Below are 23,433 nucleotides of genomic sequence, written 5' to 3'. Positions count from 1 at the left end.
TAATAATAAAACTAGAGTGCCAGTTGATTCAAAACAGCGAGAGTGCGTAAGGCTGTACTTCAAAATTGCCAAAAAAACTACAGGCAAATGATGAATACGGAAATAGATTAACTAAGAGCCTAGAGCAGATTTTCTTATGGTGCATCTAATAATTTAATACCTAAGTTACAATTAGATCCTAGAGTTTGCCAAAAAATTAAGGATTGATGCAAATCATTTTAATTTTTTGTTGGAAAAAGTTGCACCCAAAATTAAAAAACAAAAAAAGATTAATATGTAAGGCTATTTCTCTTCGGCTTAAACTAGAACTTACTCTTCTTTTCTTAGTTTTGCATTTCGGATTCTGTAGTGCATACGCACTCATATTCTTCATAAATATTAATAAACTTTAGGCCAGTCAATCTGGAGGTTGAGGTGGAAAAAATTAGTAACCAACCGATCTCAACGGGAACGAGTAGATAATGATCTCCTATTTAACTCCTCAAAAGTCCTATTCGGTCCCAGTGGGGGAAGTTTGAAAAAAATCGCCGCCATCTTGGATTTTTTCGTTTTTCTTCAAATATCTCCGTTTGCATAACTTTTTTCAAAAAAACGAGAATTCAATTTAAAATATTTTAACTTCAATCATTTTTTTTCTAAAATAAATAGTAATAGAGATAGAGCAATTTTTTACTATACGTTTTATAAATTTTCCAGTTTCTTAAACCAATCAGCTATAATTTTTGCGTTAACAGTATAGTGTTAATATAGATAAACCAAGTATACATTTAAGCATTAAAACAATAAAAAATAACGTTGAAATATTATTTATTTATTAAATAAAATTATTTTTAAAATAATTATTATTAAAGTTATTAAATAAAATCTGCATGGCGTCATCCTGAGCGTCATTTTCCACTTCAACTAAAATACAAATGATCAAGTACAACTAAAATACCACTGATCACACTTTGAAGAACATTTAAGACCCAGTTTTCTACAAGAGCAATTTTTAGAGCACTGAGTCTCTTTGTCATTGCAAAAAAATTAGTTTAGTAGGTCAGGAGGCGCCACATCTTCTGTTGATTTAGGTGTCAGATTGCCTTTTGATCTTTCTTCCATCCATATTGTAAAAGATCTTACTTGTTACCAATCCCTTCTTGAATCTAAAAAATACAACTTATAACATTTCCTATAATAGATATATCTTTACAGTTACCTGATATGTCCCGAGTAAATGGAGTTTTGCAGAGTCCTCAGTTGAAGGCAAATTAGCTAAGTTAAAGGAGTATTAAGGGCTTGTCTTGATGTAATCCTATTGTATAGAGTGTATCTGAGATGATTAATGTGTTTAATATACTTTGGGCAGTGATATAGCTTTAAAAGATCATTTAATCCTGACTGAAACAAGTCATCTTTGTTAGCATTTTTTTCTAAAAATACGTCGAGGTATTGATAAAGATCGTCATCTTTTTTCAGTATCGACAGGCAATTTTTTTTCTTGTTCCAGTCAGGATTAAATTATTTTTTAAAGCTATATCACTGCCCAAGCTATATCAAACATACTAACCATCTGAGATATACTCTATACAACAGAATTACATCAAGACAAGCCCTTAAGACTACCATTAATTTAGCTAATTTGCCTCCAACTGAGAACTCTGCAAAACTCCATTTACTCAGGACATACTAGCAGGTAACTGTACAGTATATTATTTATTATAGGAAATGTTATAAGTTGTATTTTTTAGATTCAAGAATGGATTGGTAACAAGTAAGACTCTTTACAATATGGACGGAAGAAAGATCAAAAGGCAATCTAACACCTATTCAATCAACAGAAGATGTGGCGCCTCCTGACCTACTAAAATTATTTTTTTTTGCAATTATTGCAAAGAGAGTCAATGCTCTAAAAATTGCTCTTGTAGAAACTAGGTCTTAAATGTTCTTCAAAGTGTGGCCAGTGTCACGGAATCAGTTGCACAAACCTTTATTACGTATTTTAGTTCAGGACGAAAATGACGCTCAGGATGACGTCATAACAAATTTTATTTAACAACTTTAATTTAATAATAATTTTCTTAACAATAATTTTATTTAATAAATAATATTTAAACCTTATTTTTAATTATTTTAATGCTTAAATTTATACTTGGTTTATCTATATTAACACTATACTGTTAACGCAAAAATTATAGCTGAATGGTTTAAAAAACTGGAAAATTTATAAAACGTCTAGTAAAAAATTGCTCTATCTCTATTACTATTTATTTTAGAAAAAAATAATTGAAGATAAAATATTCTAAATTGAATTCTCTACAAAAAATATATCTTTAGTATTTTCGAAAAAAGTTATGCAAACGGAGATATTTGAAAAAAACGAAAAAATCCAAGATGGCGGCTGTTTTTTTCAAACTTCCCCCACTGGAACCGAATGGGACTTTTGAGGGGTTAAATAGCAGATCATTATCTACACATTCCCGTTGAGATCGGTTGGTTACTAATTTTTTCTACTTTACATATAATACTCGGCTACGTTTACTGGCCTACTTCATAAAATTTTCTTCTTTATAAACTTCAAAGTATTTTTATTCTCTTATTATTTTATTCTCTGTGTATGTATGTATGTATTATGTATGTATATATGTATGTATGTAAAGTATTTATTTTATATATATATATATATATATATATATATATATATATATATATATATATATATATATATATATATATATATATATATATATATAGTATATATATATATTATATATATATATATGTATATATATAACATATATTTATATATATAGCATATATATATATATATATATATATATATATATATATATATATATATATATATATATATGTATGTATGTATGTATTATGTATGTATATATGTATGTATGTAAAGTAAGGACCTCCTATATAGCACCAAAATTTAAGCAGTAGTGAACTGAGACATGCATCAACACATTTGAACAATTGATCTGATTTGTCGAGTTTAGCGGTCATATTATTACATGCATGCGAAATGAATTCAAGTGACTTGATAAGTTGACTTGACACGTGAAAACGACCTTTAGTCCAGACTGACAAAATGTTATTTAATATTATTTATTCAATTAACACAATACCGTATGACTAACAAAAACTGGCGTTCAGTTGTCTTAGAAATGTCAAATCAATGGCATTTTCCATAAAATATTAGATATAAAATGACAGCGATCTTCATTTTCAAGCCACCCCCGATGCCATTTTTATTCGATCACAACGGATAAAAAGTGTCAAAAATTTCTTAAAATCTTACCTTTTTGTCAGAGTCCTAGATCTTGTCACCGACGATTATTTTATTCTCTGAAACAATAAAAATATTTATTAAAATGAGCTAATCTATAAATATCAAATCGTTTAAAGCTACAAATACATTACAATCAGAAAAAAAATCAGAGAAATATTTCTGATATAAAAAAATGTGTGTGCACTATGTGCGCATATTTGAAGTCAAACTTCTTATTAATAGCTATTGAATTGAAGGATTTGAAGGACATGTTTGAAAAGGACTAGTTTAAATAATATCTAATAAAGACAATTTTACATTATTTTTCAACTTTTTTTTCTGAATATAAGTACTGAGAATTTTTTAGTTTTCTAAACTTTATTTTATTGGATACAAAATTCTGAATCTTTGACAACTTAATAAAAACACTATGTGGATGATGTCAAAATTAATATAGTATATTCTATACAACAAATACTCCACCATAAATAATCATTTTTAAATTATAATTAAAAGTTTTATAAATTATAGGATAAATTAAATAAAGAGATTAAGAATTATCTAGCGATTTCGTGCCACGACAAATAATCTCGTCTAAACAATTATAACAAAATTCAAGTTGAAAATAGTAATTTCGCCTTAACTCCCACTAGTGAAGTATTCAGTTTAAACCGTCATTTCTGTGCCATTCTTCGCGAAAACTTGTCTATAAAACGAAGTGCTTAGCCTCAAATTGTCTATTATTTTCCTAGTACGGTTTCCTATTGTCCTTGGAGAGGCGGCGACTGAAAGGACTCTCTAATGGACAAATTAAATGCAAATTTTATCCATTTTCTCCACAGTAAAACTATTAGAAGTCTGCATCGCTAAATTTGATTAAATTTAAGAAGTAATATACAGGGTTTCTAATCGAAAAATGCTAATTGAGTTATGAAGAATTACGTTTATATAAAATTTAAAAATTAGTACTTGTTTACCTTATTTTTTGCTCAACATAGATTTTATATTTATTAATATTTATAAATAATACCGCATGATTGAATAAAAACGGCGTCAAACACGGCTGAGGAATAACAATCGATTTCAAATCGTCATTTACTAAATATTGACATAAAACTTGTCAAAAATTAACACTAATTATAGAAAAATTAAAAAAGGATAATATGACCGGATTCACAAATCTATTTCCAAAAAAAAATATTTTTTCTCGAATTTTAAACTACACCGTTTAAAAATCATTTTTACATATAAAAATAAATAAGTTTTATTAGTTGTTTCTCGGAAATGACTATTCATTACTGAGAATGGCTATTCTCAGTAAAGAATCGAAAATAAGCATTACTACTTCCAAGACATAAGAAAAACAAAAAAAAAACAATTCCTGAAGAAGTATAACATAAAATGCGAAACGTCGTGTAACAAGTTATTTTGTTTTAATTGACCATAGCCACAACACCCAAGAAACAACTAACAAAACTTATTATATTAAGGCTAAAGAATAATTACATCCTATAAAAATAAATTATACAACCTTCTTAAGATCAACTGGCAAGTAAAAGTTAAAAAATAAATAGTAGGGAACATGTAAATGAGGTCTAGGTCCTGAAAATTATAATTGATTGTCATTCCCCAGCCATCTCTGACACCGCTTTCTTTTTGACCATATGGTAATATTCATAATATCATGGTAATACTTATAATATTCAGCTAACCAAGCATAAAAATATCAACAAGTTCAAAAACTAGTAGCGTTGATTGAAGAAATAAGGAGATACGTAATCTTTTGGGCGATTTCGTGGCACAAAATGTACCCGAGATGTAGCAGGCGTTATCGTCAGGTGTCGTAAGGGTGTCCTGACAGATTTAGTTTAGCTCTGCGCCGCGCCGCGCCGTGCCGCTGCGTGCTCATAGTCGTTTACAGCGCAGCGGATAAATAATACTGTGCCGTAATTCTGTTTTCAGTCGACAGAGTAGGTGGTTGCCGGAGACAGTGTTGCCAGAACTACCGATTAATCCGTAGATTTACGGATTTTGGGTACAGTACGTTAATACGGATTTTCTATCATTAATCAATTTAATATTATATGATTAAACAAAGAGCGGCGTGAGACTTGGCTTGGAAATGAAGACGCTGTTATTTCATATGTAAAATATTATGGTAAATGTTAATAATCGTCATTTTCAAGCCAATTAAACGACTATTTTCGATCATACGAAATATTCAGTACTTATAAAAGAATTTCTATTTTTGTTATTTATTCTATGTTTAACACGAATAAATTTTCAATACATAAACGCAGATTTTTCATCCAAAGTTATTTTCGTCTAACGTGTTACATATATTAAACATTTTAATATAGCAACACTGTCGCTTTCAGTTCCACACCGTCTTCGATATGCCTTCGCTGGCCGAATTAGAGAAAATCAGTGTTTTATGCGTTGGCTGCAGAACGAGTGAGGGCTCCATCGTACAGCACTTAAAACGGACGGGCAAATAAAATTAGCTTTCCCATACAGGATCAAACCATCGGCCCAGTCTTGGTACAGGACTGGTTCAGTACTGTGAAGATCTGGGCCAACTATGCATACCAGTCTTGGCCCAGCTTTCGGAATAGCCTGGAATGCTAACATAGTGCCAGGCTTGGTTGTCAAAATTGAGCCAAGCTAGATAACCAAGGCTGGGCCATGATTGATTACGAGTGTTGGGCCAAACTTAATCACCAACACTAGGCCAATTTTGATCCCCAAGGCTAGGCCAAGTTTGATTACCAATTCTGGGCCATATTTGTATACTACTTTTGGCCCGACAGTGGTTATGTGGTGCTATTACTGTGGTGCTATTGTGGTTGTCAAATTAAAACATCGGGCCAGGCTTTGAATCCGACGTTGGGCCATCACTGATCGTCAAGGTTGAGCCTGGCTTTAATGCCAAGACCAAGCCATGTTTGATCGCCGAGAGTTTAATTGTCGAGTTGGATCCAGCAGCAAAAAAACAATTGTTTTTGAACCCAGCGTTTGGAATAAAGTTAACAAACAAATAATTACATTCATATATTTAGATTAGATTTGAGAAAGGCATTTAACAGCCGTACAGCCGTACACCTGCTTTATGTGCAAATTTTCTGTTTAAAGCTTTCAAGCCACAAAATAGGAATCAACTGATTCATATTTTGTGGTCAGTTGGTCAGGCCAAGGAGACCACCCATTCGTTGACCGGTTTCGGAGTTATACTCCATCATCAGGAGGACTTTGGCAGTCTACCTCGAATTGGCAAGCTCCAAACAGAAAATGCACGTCAAGTACGTCACAGTACATGTCTATGGTGAGTTCTTAACGAAGTTGCCATCTAGCGGCCATCGTGCAACTAAAATCATATGATTTAATGACTCTATTGGCGTTAATTCAAATATTATCAATGCTATGAAGCATTTGTTTACAAACAGTAGATAAAAAATATTTTTTTAACAATTTTTTATTTATTGTGAGTAAATTTCTGTTTAATGAATGAGCTTAACTACATAGTGTTCAGTTTCCCAGTGCTGGCCCAAAGTTGGGTGAATTAAGAGGTGGCCAAGACACGATTTCCCAGTATTGGACCAAGCCTAAATGACCAAAATATGATCCAGGCTTAGTTGACCAACTCTGGTTCAAAGCTGAGTCGCCGTAGCATGGCCAGAGCTGAAATCCCCAGTGTTGGACCAAAGTTTGGTGAATTAAGATATGGACAAGTCTCGATTTCCCAGTATTGGGCCAAGTCTAATCACCAAAAAATGGCCCAGTCTTGGTTGACCAACTCTGGTTCAAAGCTAGGTCGCCGTAGGATGGCCAGAGCTGATATTTCCAGTGTTGTACCAAAGTTGGGTGAATTAAGAGATGGGCAAAACTCGATTTCCCAGTGTTAGCCAAGTCTAAATCACCAAAAAATGGTCCAGGCTTGGTTGACCAACTCTGGTTCAAAGCTGGTTCAGTGTTGTGGGGCCAAAGCTGGGTGAATTAAGATATGGACAAGACTCGATTTCCCAGTATTGGGCCAAGTCTAAATCACCAAAAAATGGTCCAGGCTTGGTTAACCAATTCTGGTTCAAAGTTGGGTCGCCGTAGCACGGCCGAAGCTGAGATTCCCAGTGTTAGACCAAAGTTGGGTGAATTAAGAGATGGCTAAGACTTGATTTGCCAGCCGTGGCCCAAGATAGGGTGAGCATAGGATTGGCCAAGCCTAAATTACCCTGCTTAATACCACGTCATGCCATGAATTCATGGCCCCGTTGCCATGAATTCACCCATTAGGTTGCGTATCTTCCCAATTCTTTCAATCAACGCTAAGTCTATGGTTATTCCTACAGTCCCTGTCGATCAAAATCGCAGAATACCTTTTTTATGATCGAATAAACCACAACTCATGTATAAATTGTGTAATTTAGAATATTTAGATTATTATCCACGTTCGATTAATAAATTCATTTCCAATATTTCCTCGAACAGCTATAAAATTCCCGCTACTTTATGGATCTTCTAGCAGCACGCAAAAAAGATTAAATATTCGAAATGAGCATTCCGGCAGCCAGATCCGGCAGGAATGTTCATCGTCTGTTCCTGCGAGCGCCAATTCACATTCTCGTCGTGCGCCAGAGACATTCCCCCGTCTCAAGAGTACCAGGAACTTAATGAAAATTGAAGACGAAAAAGTAAATAGCTCGGCGAAATAACGCTCAGAGAATATGTTAAACAAGATATTTTTCAGTATATTCCATTGCGTTTCGCGTGGCGTTTAGAAAATAAATCGGCAACACTTATTTAAGAATTTTTAAACTAAATTTTGGTTAAAAGATTAATTATTTTATTATTATTATTTATTATTATTTGGTTAATTTAAGATTTGTCAACATTCATGAGACACAGGGCACAGAATAAATTTTAATAACGCTAAAATTAAAATGAAAAAGCGATAGTCTCTCAATTTATGGAAAAATAACTTGGTACAATTGGAACTGGTTTTACTTTTTTGCTTTTTGACAAGGGTGGAAGGTACACAACATGAAATATATTATTTTTGTTATTGCATGTCAAAAATTAGTAAATCTTCAGTACAATATTTGGTTTTAAAAACTTAAATATACCTAGAGAAATGAAGCAATAAAATTGTGGCTGCATTTTCACAAAATTGTAAATATGTCAAAAATTGCAAGATTAAAGTACGGTAAACCTTAATCAAATATACCTTTATTTTAATCGTAGAAACTTAAAATTTAATATTATACAGGGTGTTCCATTTAAAAAATACAACTGACATTTTTTCTTTACTTCTTACTCTATACCTTTTCAAAATAATTTTAAATTGTAGCTTTATTAGTTCTCCAATGATTCCATCCCTCACAATTTCTAAAAATATAATAATATGACTATAATGCTCCGTATCAAATGAGATGAATAACCCTGTATAACCATTTATTGAAGTAAAACTTCTTTACGCGCGATGGGAGAAAAAAATTCAAGACCGTGACACACCACGGCCTTGACACGACATAACCTTGATGTCCATGCCTTGATGCACGAGTTAGCAAGAAAAAAAATAGTATGGATCGCGCAAACACCAAAAAACATGTGATTTAAAGCTAAGAAAAGCATTATAATAAACTTAATACTGTACCTGGGGACCTGTACCTGGAAGTAAACTTTCATGCATATTTTCATCGATAGGTGTGTAGCTTCCGAGCTCATTTGCTAGCTCAGATTTAGAATTATTAGAGTTAAGTAACTCGTATTTTCATTGGCGGACATCAACGAGAATATTCATATATGTAATTTAACACAATTACTGTAAACAACTATAAATATAAATACGATTTGTTGATTAGGTCAAAAATGACTTTTCTTTTCTTAAATAAATTTAAGCCTTAACATTATTAGGTATTTACATAAAAGTGTGTATTTTGGGTGGTACCACAAAATTCCACAAAATTTGAAGGCTATTGAGGAGACAGAAAATGTACAGATTACAGAAATAAATTGAAAATAACTGTGAAAATAACATTTATATTAAAATACCATTATATGTCACTTTTTCAAACATGTCCTTGAAATCCTCGAATTTAATAGCTGTTAGTAAGAAGTTTCACTTCAAGCGCATATTTGGAGTGCACACAAAACTTTTTTGAATTTTAATAATTATCGTATACTTACATTGAAAAACTTGTAAATTGTAACAAAATTAAGAGTATTAAAAGAACATTCTATTTAGAAATAGACAAAACTGAAAAATCTAGAAGATCTAGTGCTGGGGGAAACATCTATGTACCCAAAGCAAACGCAAGTCTGTATTCATGGGGATCTTCTAATCATAATTGTTTGAAAATCAAAGTTGAGCCATAATAACAATTCCATAATAAAAACTATAATAAAATCTCCAATAATAACGTAGTCATTTTATGTATACGTTTAATATATACAAGATATTTAATGTATATAGAATAACAGCAGAGTTTCAACTATAAATAATAATAATGTCAAGATAACAGATAACCTCACAACTGGCCACAGATAAAAAAATCTTTCAACTAACTGGACTCGTGTACACAACCTGAGCCAGTTCTGCCCAAGCCAAGATCTCGCGCATGAGTGAAACTGACATCAGCCACTGTAAACGTGTAAACGACATAGTCCAGCGTAGCGCCAGTGAAGAGCCAACATACCAGTGGGACTGACGCCAGTTACTAGATACGTGTAAATCTGCCTTTTAGTCTGAAAATACTCAGATCATCTTTCAAGTCGATCCATAGTCTAAGTTTTAAATGAAACAAAAAAAACATATTCTATAAAATATAAAATAAAACTTGGGCATATTTAAAAATGTTGTTTCTTGGCGATGATTATCTTCATGAATTTAATTTAAATCACATCAATATTATTAAATAAATTAAGCATATTCTATAGAGAAATTCCCGAGATCTATCAAAATGTCTAATTCCAACCCAAATTTCAACAAAATTTATTCAAATTTGACCTATATTTAAAGGCTTAAAGTTTCCAGCATAACGTTATCGTGAACGCCCCATTAACTTTGCCGGCCTATTTAGTACATAGCCCCTAAACTATAAGACACTTTAAGCAGGGGCATTAATCTAACTTTAACGGAAATGTCTATTTTTTCTTGGTTGAATAAACTCATCTGTTGTACCCAGAAAATAACTAATATAAATAATTTAGGAAGAACTGAGTAACGATAGATAGATAGCAGAAAATTTTACAAAATGTCGAAAATATTTTAAATAAAGTTCAATAATCTCACGTAAAATGACACCAAGGCAACTTTGTTAATTTTTTCGTAAAAAATATTGCTAGCTCTTAGTTTATTAATGTAGGAACATCACATAGATCCTACAATTACATTTCTCATCATTTATCCTCTTCATAGCTTTATCCTTAATCAGATACGATACACCATTCATTTAATTTAATACACAATCCACCCCTCTGCGAATGCGAAACATCTCAAGAGCTGCGTAAGGGGAGTTTATTTTACAATGATAGTGCTAAAATTAATATGGAATGATACGTCGTGATGTCACTTCAGGGACACGACGAAGCTTAACGTTCTCTGTCTCATCTTCCATCATTCATATTCAGACTGTTTGAAAGAGAGAGAGAGAGAGAGAAAGGGGAGAGAAAAATATCATGCAAAAGACAATAGAAAACTACTCTGAATAGTAAATAAGAATATTACCATTATTATCATTTTTATATACAAAACTAGTTGAAGCCTGACGCATCCGCCACGACATCAGGAAGAAAAAATACTTTTAATTTTTTTTAATTAAATGAAAAACAAAAAATCCGGCGACGACAGTTTTTAGAAGAGCCAATTAGCTATTTTTTAGTAAAAAAAGGAAATTTCGTTACTTCAGTAGAGACGACACAGATAAACATTAGCATTTTATATATGTAGATGCCATGACACTGTGAGAAATTTTATGTCATCTATGGTGTTAGTGTTTAACATCTAGACTTTTCAGTGTTCGTTCAATTAAAGAATATAAAGATTGTATAAAAAAAGATTTGGGTAAATTTAAAAGTACACTATAAGAATGGAAAAATTATAATAAAAGAACCAAAAGACCTGAAATGATTTATAAATCCTATAGCTACGTTTTATGGTTAATTATAGCCTTATATTATCATAACTTAACAGGACATGATAACATTTCATTTAAAATAAATAAAATATTAGTAGAAATAAAATACAAATAAATGAATTATGTATTTAGGCATCTGTAGATGCTAGTTAATGTAGCTATGGCAGCTAGTGCGTGCATCTTTGATTTTTACACTAAAACTACACTGAATTCAGTTTCCGTAAGATCTATACCGGATGTTTCTCAAAAATTGTTCATCCATATAACTTTTTTATTTTTTAAGATAAAAAAACGAGATTTGGTATGTCAGTATATGACATAAATTAGGATTGATCACAACCAAACCAAATTTTTTATTTTTAAAATGGCACCCTCGGTATTTTTTTACTTTATTCGATAGAAAATGACACTCTGAATAGAATGACATATGTCAATTTTTAATATTCTCTCTTGTCTCAATGTATTTTAAATTTCAATCTAGAGTGTCATGGCTGTTTTAAAAACACTAATTTTTAATTAGCCTTGGAAAAGTAGATTTTATCGTTTAATGTTTTTCGTGGTCTGTTAAAAGATGATCAAAGCGTCATATGGAATTTTTTCATATGGAACAAGGGTGGCTCATTAGTATATTTGGAAAAAACATTTTTTACGAATAATTTGGTACAAGATACTTAGCATTTCGAGTCAAATTATCGTTGCATTTATGGCCATACCACTCTAGATTAAAATTTTAAATGCTATTTTTTTAACTAAAATTGTCAAAAGCTGACATATGATAAGTCATTCTATTCAGAGTGCCATTTTCTATCGAATAAAATAAAAAATACCAAGGGTACCATTTAAAAATCAAAAGTTGTATTCATTTCCAGTGAAACAGGAAGTGACAGAAAACAAATGAATACTTCATATGTCATATACTAACATAACAAATCTCGTTTTTTTATCTGAAAAAAAATAAAAAATTATAGGGTTGCTACTTTTGAGAAACAACCGAAACTCGTCATTGTTAAAGAACTGAAATGGTATTTTAATGAAGTCTAATTACGTTAATATAGTAGTAATTTATCTTAAAAACATATTAAGTTTTTATTATTATTAAGTTTACTGTTACTTCTAATACTTCTGAATCCAACTATAAATACTATTCCCTAATCTTAATGAACATTAATTAAATATATTTTGTCATATGTCCTCAACAACTACATGTTTGTCACTCATCTTCTACATTTCAGTTAATTTAATAAATAATCCGGGCCTCTGTAAATGCTAAACATCTCAAGATCTGCGTAAGGGGAGTTATTTTACAATGGTTCTGTTAAAATTAAATACGAGATGGATACGTCGCAACGCCACTCCAGGGAGAAGATGACGCCTAAGTCTCTCCCTCTTCCGCAATTCATATTCGGATGGCGTGAAAGAGAGACAGGGAGAAGGATATCAGGCGAAAACTGGGAGGAAACTACCTTGGAGTCAATTTCCGTGAGATTATTGAACTTTTATTTGAAATATTTTCGGCATCATGTAAAATTATTAAAAGTTGATAAAAAGTTGAATTCTGCTTTAATAAAGTCTAAAATTTCTTCAAAGGAAAAACTACCGTCGTGGTTGATATTGAATTTTAAATTAAAAAATACCATACAAAGAGTGAAATAGGTTTAATTAAAATTTTAAGGTAACCTTTCATTTAACGAGAACGATTATATCTTAATTCGTAAACCTCGTAAAACAATTATTCGTAAAACCTTAGAAAAGTAAACCTCGAAGGGCAAATGTAAAGTGAATCTTGCTAGGTAACCGGATAGTAGCCAGTTTATCTTATAATAGTATTACTAAGACTTATATAAACAATGCATTTAATTTAAGAAACAAGCCAACATTGTGCAATTGCTAAACGTCTGAGAGCTGCGTAAAGCGAGTTTATTAAATTTGAAATTATGGTGTTAAATTCAAATGCAAAACTGTTAATTTTTATTATATAACGTTACTCCCAAAGAGAGAATTAGAAGATAGAGATAAAGAAATAAGCTGAACTTTCTCTTCCGTTCTTATTCAGGCGGTTTGAAAAAGAAGAAAGCATAGACTAAAGCAAACTGACACAATATTATTTAAGAACGTTTTCACGTCGCCATCGTGTAAAAATAACAAAATAAAGGTAAAAATGTCCTAGAAAAAATAGTATTTCAACTTTTTGACACTGTATTTTACCTAACGGGTAGTAGTAATAAATTAGTACAAAGCATAGAAGAGTCTCTTAATAAGTTTATAGGAAAATTATAAACTTTTATAATAGTATACTTTCCTTTAAGATTTACAGTATACTTATTAAATGTCTAATGTGTGTCGTATGTACGGTACTTTATTTATGTTTTCTCTAAAATTAGTCGCACTATCATTTATAAAGCTTATTCCTGCTTTCCAGCCACTTATATTTCATATTTTCATACCATAACTAGTTACGATACGAATTTTGTTTAATCTAATAAACAATCTATTTCATAAAGGTTTCATGAACTGCGGATGTGGAGTTAAAGTTACATTGGTATCATAAAAAGTGAAAACAAATCTTCTGGGAGAAGGTGACACTTTATCTCCTCCCCCATTCTTATTCAGATGGTTTGAAGAGGAAAGACGGATATCGAGTAAAAGACTGAAGGAAACTGCACTGGAGTTAATTTCCGTAAGACTACAGGGGTTATATTCACCATGCTTTCAGCGTTGTGTGGAATTAGCCAAAGGTTTGATAAACAGAGAAGTTTTTGGTTTGGAACAAACCAAACAAAAAAATATATATTCAAGAAAAAATAGTGTTGTCGTTTTTGATACTAAATTTTAATTAATCGGAAATAACATGAGTAAAAGAAAAATCTATAGTTGGTTGGTTACAAACACACGGTTGGTTGGTTGGTTGGATGTTGACCTGAAATTGGTTCTTCGGAGGTTAGAGCTCCGTAGCTCTTAAAGATGTTGCCGGGAAGAGCACAACAAAAGCCATCCGTTTCCCCATCCATCACTCTCATCCATCTCAAAAAATATCAAAACAAATTAATAAGAAAACTATTTTCTGTCTCCATACATTGATTGATACATAAATAATATTGTACTTTACTCAATAAATACAGTTTGTTGCAAATATTATTCCTAATCTTAAATTGAAAACCGCGTTTCGCTAGCTACTGTAATTTTGGAGTTATGATTTTTTTAAATTTTTAACCCCCTCCCATACCCCCTTACCAACCCTCCACTCCCACCAAAAACTAATGGGCGGCTCTCAAAATGTCGCAATTTTTTTTTAAAACTTTCAAAGTTAAATAACTCGGTTATTTTCAATCTATTTTAAAAATGGTAAAGAGAAAATATGTTTCTTTTGGCCAGATCTACCACCCCTTAAAATATCTGCACTCATTTCTGGGACACCCTGTATAACTATAATTATATCTTAAATTCTATCTAATTCTATCTTTTATTATCATAACTTAACCGGATAGGATACACATTACATATAATATAAAAAATTGAAATGCCATGCGAATATAAAGTCCCAAGAGCTACGTTAAAAGGAGTTTGTTTTAAAACTCTACCGTTAAAATTAAAGACAAATCTTCTGGGAGAAGGTGACACTTTACCTCTTCCTCCATTCTTATTCAGATGGTTTGAGAGGAAGAGAGAATATCGAGTAAGAGACTGGAGGAAACTACACTGGAGTTAATTTCCGTAAGATTATTGGAGTTATATTCACTATGCTTTCAGCGTCGCGCGTCGTGTGGAATTAGCAAAAGCTTGGTAAACAGAGAAGTTTTGTTTTAATATATATATTAATATATATATTCAATAAAGAATAGTATTGTCGGCTTTGATACTAAATTTTACCTAATCGGAAATAACATGAGTAAAAGAAAAAAGCTATGGTTGGTTAGTTACAAACACACGGTTGGTTGGTTGGCTTGTTGATCTGAACACGGTTCTTCGGAGGTTAAAGCTTCGTAGATGTTGCTGGGAAGAGCACAACAAAAGTCATCCGTTTTCCCATCCATCTCAAGGGATATAGTCTCAAATTGAGTTTAATCAAAACGACAGTTTCGCTAATTGAACGTCGACAAGCGATCGTATTCGCCACTTTAACCAACAAACCAAATAAGTTCACTAATTATTAAAAATTTAGCATGTATTTTGAGTAATTTTACTTTTGTCTTTTCTAAAATTAACTCCATTAGGATTTATAAACTGACAACTGCATTTTTGTGATTTATATCTCACGTTATCACATTTTAACCGGGTAAAACATAATAAACTATATAATGTTTGATCAATGCTAAATAATGTCTCAAGAGCTGGGTAAATGTGGTTAATTAAACTAAATAAAATTTTAAAACTCTACCGTTAAAATTAAAGACAAAGCTCTGGGGAAAAATGACGATCTTCCGCCTCGCCCATTCTTATTCATACAGTAAGAGAGAAGCACATCAAGCAAGAGACTGGAGGAAACTAAAGTCAATTTCCGCGAGATTATTGGAGTTATATTCGACGTGCTTTCAGCGTCGCGTGCGAAATTAGTAAAAGTTGACAAAAACTGTCTCTTACCCTCTTCTCAAAGTTTATTAAAACTTTCCTGGTCGACAATTGAAGCAAGGTATTCCCAAAGAGTCAAAATGTTAAAATTTTACTTGCGAAAAAATTGGAATAAACTGAATATATTTAAACTTAACAATGTAAGAGAATTTGATCATACATTGTTAAGATTAACTTAACAATGTATGATCAAATAAAGAGGGGACAAAAAATGTTACAAAATAGAAATTACATCAATCATGTTTCTGATTCATATAAAATATACAGGGTGTTCTATTTAAATTACATAAGTTATTGCCGTTTAAACCTAGTAATTATTTAATATAAATTATTGAACACTCTGCATTTTCACATAAGATCCGTAGGATCAGAAAAACGGCGTCACAGACGGCTGGGAAATGACTATCTCTAGACGTCATTTATTAAAAATCGACTAAAAACCTGCCAAAAATTAACACTAATTATAGAAAGATTAAAAAAGGATAGAACGTTTCAAGACACACAATGCTACATCCATGAAATGGTACCGACACATGTGATTCCATACTTTCAAACCATCCAAAATCACATCTTCCAGCAAGAAAATGCCAGATCATGACATTTTGTTCTAGCATCAAAACATATATGGGTCGAAGGGTGTGAAATTTAGAACACCCTCCGCAGGCTTTAGCAGTCCTTATGCAGGAAATTGATGCATCCTGGAATAGGATACCCCAAGAAGACATCGACCACCTTATCAGAACTATGCCCAGGCGGCTCAATGTCGAGGGTCAGCAACACACTATTGGCCCAGATTTTCCTTTAAGTTGTCTGATAGAGCTTCGTCGATTGCTAAGTCAGAACCTGCCATCATGTACACCAGGAATTATTAAAATCTTATGAATCATCACCTTTTTTTGTCACTCAGCATATAAACCGACACAAAAGCTATCGAAAGAAAAATAAATTAAGATATTGCTCTCCTACAAACATATATAGCTGAACAAAGATGTAATATCGATTGCGTATTGGAACGTTTTTCGTCTTTGTCAAACCGAAGATGCCCGATATCGTTAGATTAATAGTATCCCAATCCATTGGACATTTTTCAAATATATAGATCGAGTGTCTAATCACTGTTTTCATTTCCTTTTTTTGCTCTGTTGATGTGTTTTGTTGCTGTCTCGCTGTCGTTGAGTAATTCCATTTTAATCACTTAATTCGTCGCGGTGGTCTACAAATTAAATTGCTCCGCGCTGTGAAAAGATTAAAGTAGTTTTCTTTCTATTTAACTTAATGGTTTCGTTTGCCGTCCGGTCCTTTTTTGGTTTATTTGTATTTAATTATACTTCTTTCACTTGCAGCATCTGTCTTATTTTTAATTAAAATATGCAGTTTCGGAATTAGAGTCTACCTTTCGCTGTTTATTATTCGATCAATCCAGCACAATACAGGGTGATTCACGGCGATGGTAGCCTTGACGGTTTATGAAGAACCGGTGATAGAATTTGTTTGAAAATTTTAATTTTTATGTAAAAGCACTTACTCCGTCTGTCTAAATTATTTTCAACGTTACAATGCTGCCGCTTACTACTTGCACTTCTCATAATTTTTCTATTGTACAGGTACATTTTTTTATAAAATCGCTCAAATCTTTCTTATTTTAACTTCAAATCTCTGGATATTACATAAAAAATCAATACTGAAATCTTCTGTTTTTTTTAATTGGGCTGTTTCAAAATTAATAATTTTATTCTATTATTTTACAATTATTAATTACATTTCAAGAATTTTGAAAATTTTAGAAATTTAGCAAGTAAAGCAAACCTTTAAAATCTGAATATTTGGCATGAAACGATTTTCTTTAAATATATAATAATAATATAGATAATAATTTTATACAATTATTAACTTTATGAGTTTACTTTTTATATTTTTGTAAAACAATTTTATTCATGTTTTGATTTTTAAAGAATATACCTAGGATTTAATTTAAAATAAAAACGATATATTAAAGCAATTTTATAACAAAACGGAAATAACGGAAATAAATATATTTTATACTACCCCTAGTCATTTCCGTGGTCTGTATTTTAATGCCAGAGATAAATAATATACGATCAGTTGACACTTCGTACGAGATATAAAGTAATAAACGAATATAATAATCTAAGCTATTCTGTTTGAAATTTTGATGCAAAATCCGGCAATGCCGCATAGAAGCAATGTATCAACATGTATTTTATCCCTTTTTAATACATTTGGTTTTTCATTTAAGCTGTCTACATCACTGTCTCACACGTTAAAATCCAAAAAACGCAGTTTCGCTGACCAGATCGGTATATCCCTCTGTGATAACTTCTGATCGATTACTTTAGACAGATCGAATATGTCGACTTCCCTTAATCTATAATCAAGATTTCACCGAAGATACACTCAAGTATATCACATTAATATACTAACATGGCTAGTTAAATAAAAGCTTGTAATATACCGTATGATCGATAAAAAAATAGAAAAACAACGTCCAGTTGGCTTGGAAATGACGTTTGATAACAGTTCCCATATAATTTTTGATATAAAATGACAGCGATCTTTATTTCCTAGCCATCGCTGACGCCGTTATTTTTTCGATCAGATTGTATAAGTAGTTTAAATTTTATTTATATTATATATTATATTTCTCTTATCTATTATAGAGAAATTAAATATATATTCAAAAATGTTAAATATCTTAATTTAATATTTATATTTTTCTTGTTTCTTTCATTAATACTGGTTTAACATTCAAACAAATAAGTTTTCTTTCCTGTTAAAACCCTCTAGACCAAATATTTGCCATCCGAAAGATTAAAGCAAAGAATCCCTTTGAATTAATCAGACACCATTTCGTTTGCGAGTTTATATATTTTATATTCGTTTATTTTCCACCAATTTCACACCTCGTTGAGTTTATGAGTTGATTTTAATTAATTGTTATGCAGTTAACAAAATAAAATGTATTTTAAAGTACACTCACCGGCAAAAAAATTAAATTGTAAATTAATTCCTTCCTAACGGATGCTACGTCAGAAATTTTTATTCCGAATTTATTTTGAGCATATACAGGGCACAAAAATAAGACGAAGTTTTTTGCTCAAACTTTGTGACACCGGGTGCAGCAGCTGTAGTAGCTATTGCTAAATCAAATCACATTGTAGCCTCATCTTTTGTGAGCATTTTTTTTGATCACGACATTATCTCTGTTTGTATTGGAGATACGCTGCTTTAAAACGAACGTCTCGGAAAAATGCTTTGCAGGTAAAACCGCGACCAAAGCAATTCACATGTAAACGCGCAAACTGAAGACGTGCTCGACGATGTCTTGGAAGTAGCTGGGGTCCTGTGGCAAGCCTCCTTGCAGACAAGCTGTTTTCTTTTAGTCTTCGTTGGATTGGTCTCTCACTGACTTGAGTTCTACGCACGGCTTGTAGCAGATGTTGATTCTGAAACGCTGTAATTCTACGATTTTGTAAAGTATTCAGGACAATAAAGCAGTCGTCAATTGCATTTGTCTTGCGTTTTCTTCCGGAACCCACTCGCCTGGTGCAATTTCCCGTTTCCATATACGGATTCCAGTCATCCTGGACTGTTGTTCGAGGTATGCCCAGGGATCGGACACATAATATTGACTACGGCCATCCTGAATTAAAGCCACAATACGAGCAACATCCGTCACAGATGATGGAATTTTTTAATTTGACAACCGTTGTTGTCATATTGCAAATACTCATAAATCCGTTTTCGCCTATGCCGCCTTGATTATTTATACATAAAACTTTCTGCCTGTGAAGCATTTTTCCGAGGCGTTCGTTTTAAAGCAGCGTATCTCCAATGAAAAAAGAGATAATGTCATGATTAAAAAAATAAAATGCTCACCAAAGAAGAGGCTACAATGTGATTTGATTTAGCAATAGCTACTAGAGCTGCTGCACTCTACAGGATGTTACAAAGTTCGGGCAAAAAACTTCGTCTTATTGTTGTGCCATGTATATGCTCAAAATAAATTCGGAATAAAATTTTCTGACGTAGCATCCGTTAGGAAGGAATTAAATTACAATTTAAAAAAAATCATCAAAATCTAATGAATTGTTCGCGAGAAATCCAACTTTGAAATTGGGACTAGTTTTTAGTTGCCGGTGAGTTTATATTCCTTATATAGATTTGTATATGTATTTGATATCCTAGCTATAGTGCTATACTAATGATGAAGTACTAATATACAATAGATATTATAAAACATTTTAATATTAAAAATAGTTATTTGTGTAACTAGTGCAAAAAGGACATAAATATTCTTTGCACGACACATGAGTTTTGCAGCTCGAGACGAAATCGAGAGTTGCAATCATGCTGAGTGCAACAAATATGCTTTTTGTACATGTTTCACACAACATTTCTTCTACGATCGGATTTAAATTTTTATATAAATGTTTATTAAAAAGTTTTTACAGTAATTCACAGAATAATATCATCACTAACAATGTCACTTTTTTTGAGTTCATTTTAATTTTAATGTTGCAGTTTGAAAAATTTACCAAGGTACCATAATTGAAGGACAAACAAAATTTCCAGTAGACGTTTGAATTTTATTTTCTTCTCTGCTCGTGGAGGTCTCGGGTTCTTGTTCTTCACTTAAAACTCTTTTCCGGAATGTTACTGCGAGGTGTCCAATACTGGTACTGGGTTTATCTTCCAGGATTTGACGAATTTTCACAAAAATTTACAAATTTTTGCTCTTTACTTAAAGACGTCTTTAATAATATCAAGGTGCTTTTTGCGCTAGTGCAAAAAATTGACTTTTAATATAATATAATAGATACTGTAAAAAATAGCTACTTTTTTGCACGATCGTAGAAAAATATAATTTGTTTTAATAAAACCATAAGGCATTGTAGATTGTAAATTGTATGGGAAGGGGATGTTAATCACCGCGACCTTATAGATATATTGTGTTCCCTTTCTTGAGTAATTCATCATTTTGTATAACTCATCATACTAAAGCCAGTATCTGAGACGGTTTTATAAAGGTTAGTTCTCCATTTCCGATATCAATCGTACCAAAGTTTATTGTACGAGTAGTTATTGCCTCGGCACACTCAGCTATGAGATGTTCTGGTGTTTCCCCATTTTTCCCTCAGAATATGCATTTTCCGTTGTTTCTTAGCTTCAATCTACTGAAGTGTTCATTAAGAGAAGATTTCCTGTTAGAAACCCCGTAACAATCCGAAGATGTTTCTTACCCAAATCAAGGAAAATCTTTGATTTTTCTCGACCGTAAGTCCTAAGAAATTTCTTCCAGTGTCTTAGACCATTGGAGAATTTCTATTCCAGAATCCAGAACTACAAGACATAGTAACTGGTAAAATAAACAGATTTAAGCATAGGTTTATCTAACCTCTATAGCTTGAAAAACATAATTAACATCGTGTTAATGCATGCCTGTATAAAATTAGACACCCTTGTGTATCCCAACAACGACCGTCTCATAAGCAACCTTTCTACCCCTTAACCTCAAACAGCACCGTAATCCAAACACATCCATTCGTATTCGGGATTCTAAGTGGCCCGATTGCATTGCGGACAATTACCTTCAAGCGTTCGTGATAATGTTAAACAAAAGGCCGTTGTGCGCGACCATAAATTAACTCGAACGCAACATCTAGCACGCCATCTTCTCGCACTGTGTATATAATATACGTGCATCTAGAGAACGACACGCTCGCTCTATTTAATCACGATCTTAAAGATTATTTAGTATTGCAAGCTCGAAGGTGATATAAATTAAATAAAACTTTTATAAAATACAATTTGAAAAGAAGAATCTACCTGAATTATCAAACTATAGGCTTGGTGTATATCAATTGATTTAAAAAAATCCGATCGCAGCGCTCAATACGACAGAAATTAGAAGTTTTCGTCTCTGTATTTCACACAGTTTCGATGTTGATCGCATTAAAATAATATTAAAATCGTGTATTTTTCATAATATTTAAGTATTTTAGTTTTTAATAATCAGTTATTAAAACTATAAGACATTCAGGTACGCGGTTTGTGCGATGTAAAGTTGTTTCGGGTAGTACAAATTAAGTAAAAAAGAACCAGAACTGGGCATCGCTTTGTGTTGTGACAATTTCAAATGTTAATAAAATTGTCGGAAAGATGTTAACACGTAAAGGAGTGCGTAATTACGTGATTGTTGGGTGCAATAACATTCAATAAATCAACTTTCCCTTCGCAACTTCTCACACCGATTTGATCAAAAGCAAAAATGGATTCAAGCAGTTCGACGAAACAAGTGAGTAAACTAAGTGCCCATTGCATAACCAAAAAATAAAATAGGCATATACTATGAGTATATAAATTATAATTTGGCAATATTAATGGTGTTTAAATTTGTTTTAATCAACTAGTGCTTAAAATTTTCATGAATATCTTCTAAAATTATAATTATGTACCTTTAAAAAAATCGTTATTATAACAGAAATAGCCCAAGTTATATCTCCATTAGCAAAATCGGTGCGTAAAACTATGCTAGCTACCGTAGTTGAACTCATCTAAAAAGTTTTAGTAGCTTGAATACTAAATTATAATACTAAAGCTAGAACTTCTAAAAATATTAAATTAACTTTTTTATTTTTAGAATTTTCATAAATTATATTTCCTAACACTTTCAGAATAATAATTATATAATAAATTTTTCGTATACCCGCTATTTAAACCCGTGTATTTGTATATGCCGGTTGTTTACGATATTCTCCGATAGTGGCAGCACCGGCGGACAACGCACCAATCCTATAGTAAACTGAGCATCAAAATAAATAAATGTAGTCAATATGAACAGAGATAAGGGATTCAATTCCCTTTTTTATTGTATTTATTATGGTGCACTATTGTTAATTGGAATAGAAACACTAAAATTATAGTGACAAGTTACATCAAGATTGGGGGAAAATTTAAAAAACACCGAATAGCAAAACCCTGGAAACGCGTGGCACCACCTACAAGTAATAAACATCGAAATCGAATTTCTCATGTTAAAAAAACATCCAGACAAGATTTTTCATCAAAATATCTTTAATAAAAATAAAAATTTTACACCCTGTCCATCCTCGACATGAAGCATTTTAGGAATAAACTAGCAGACTCGACCACGCATTGATGTGGCTAAGGTCAGTGATGGACAATTACTCAGTATATTGAAATTTGGGTAAATGCCCAAGTTTTTGCATAAGGTATATACCCAAAAGGTCAATAAATAATATATTGAATTTGGGTAAATACCCAAATTTTTACAGCCGGTATATACACAACAGGTCAGTAAATAGTATATTGAATTCGGGTAAATACCATTAAACTCGGTATATACACAATCATATCCACGTTTTTAATTTAACTAACCTAACAATTTTTAAAAACAATTTGTTGTTAAATTAAAATTATTGAATTAATAATATC

The 23,433-nt window shown here is 31.9% G+C and overlaps 1 protein-coding gene across 4 annotated transcripts in view; it reads right to left on the bottom strand.

Moving 5' to 3' along the window:
- The window catches only part of LOC115880220 (complexin), a 983,791-nt gene that overhangs the window by 649,420 nt on the left and 310,938 nt on the right, over window positions 1–23,433 (bottom strand). For all 4 annotated transcript variants that reach the window (XM_030897371.1, XM_030897370.1, XM_030897369.1 and 1 more), the window contains one exon: window positions 3,293–3,339. The gene's annotated coding sequence lies outside the window, so the exon portion shown is untranslated. The remainder of the gene's footprint in view (window positions 1–3,292; window positions 3,340–23,433) is intronic.

This window comes from Sitophilus oryzae, unplaced genomic scaffold (genome assembly GCF_002938485.1).
Source record: "Sitophilus oryzae breed Bouriz unplaced genomic scaffold, Soryzae_2.0 scaffold_1620_pilon_pilon, whole genome shotgun sequence".
In the NCBI taxonomy this organism is placed as follows: Eukaryota; Metazoa; Arthropoda; class Insecta; order Coleoptera; family Curculionidae; genus Sitophilus; species Sitophilus oryzae.
This window is presented reverse-complemented; position numbering and strand designations above follow the sequence as displayed.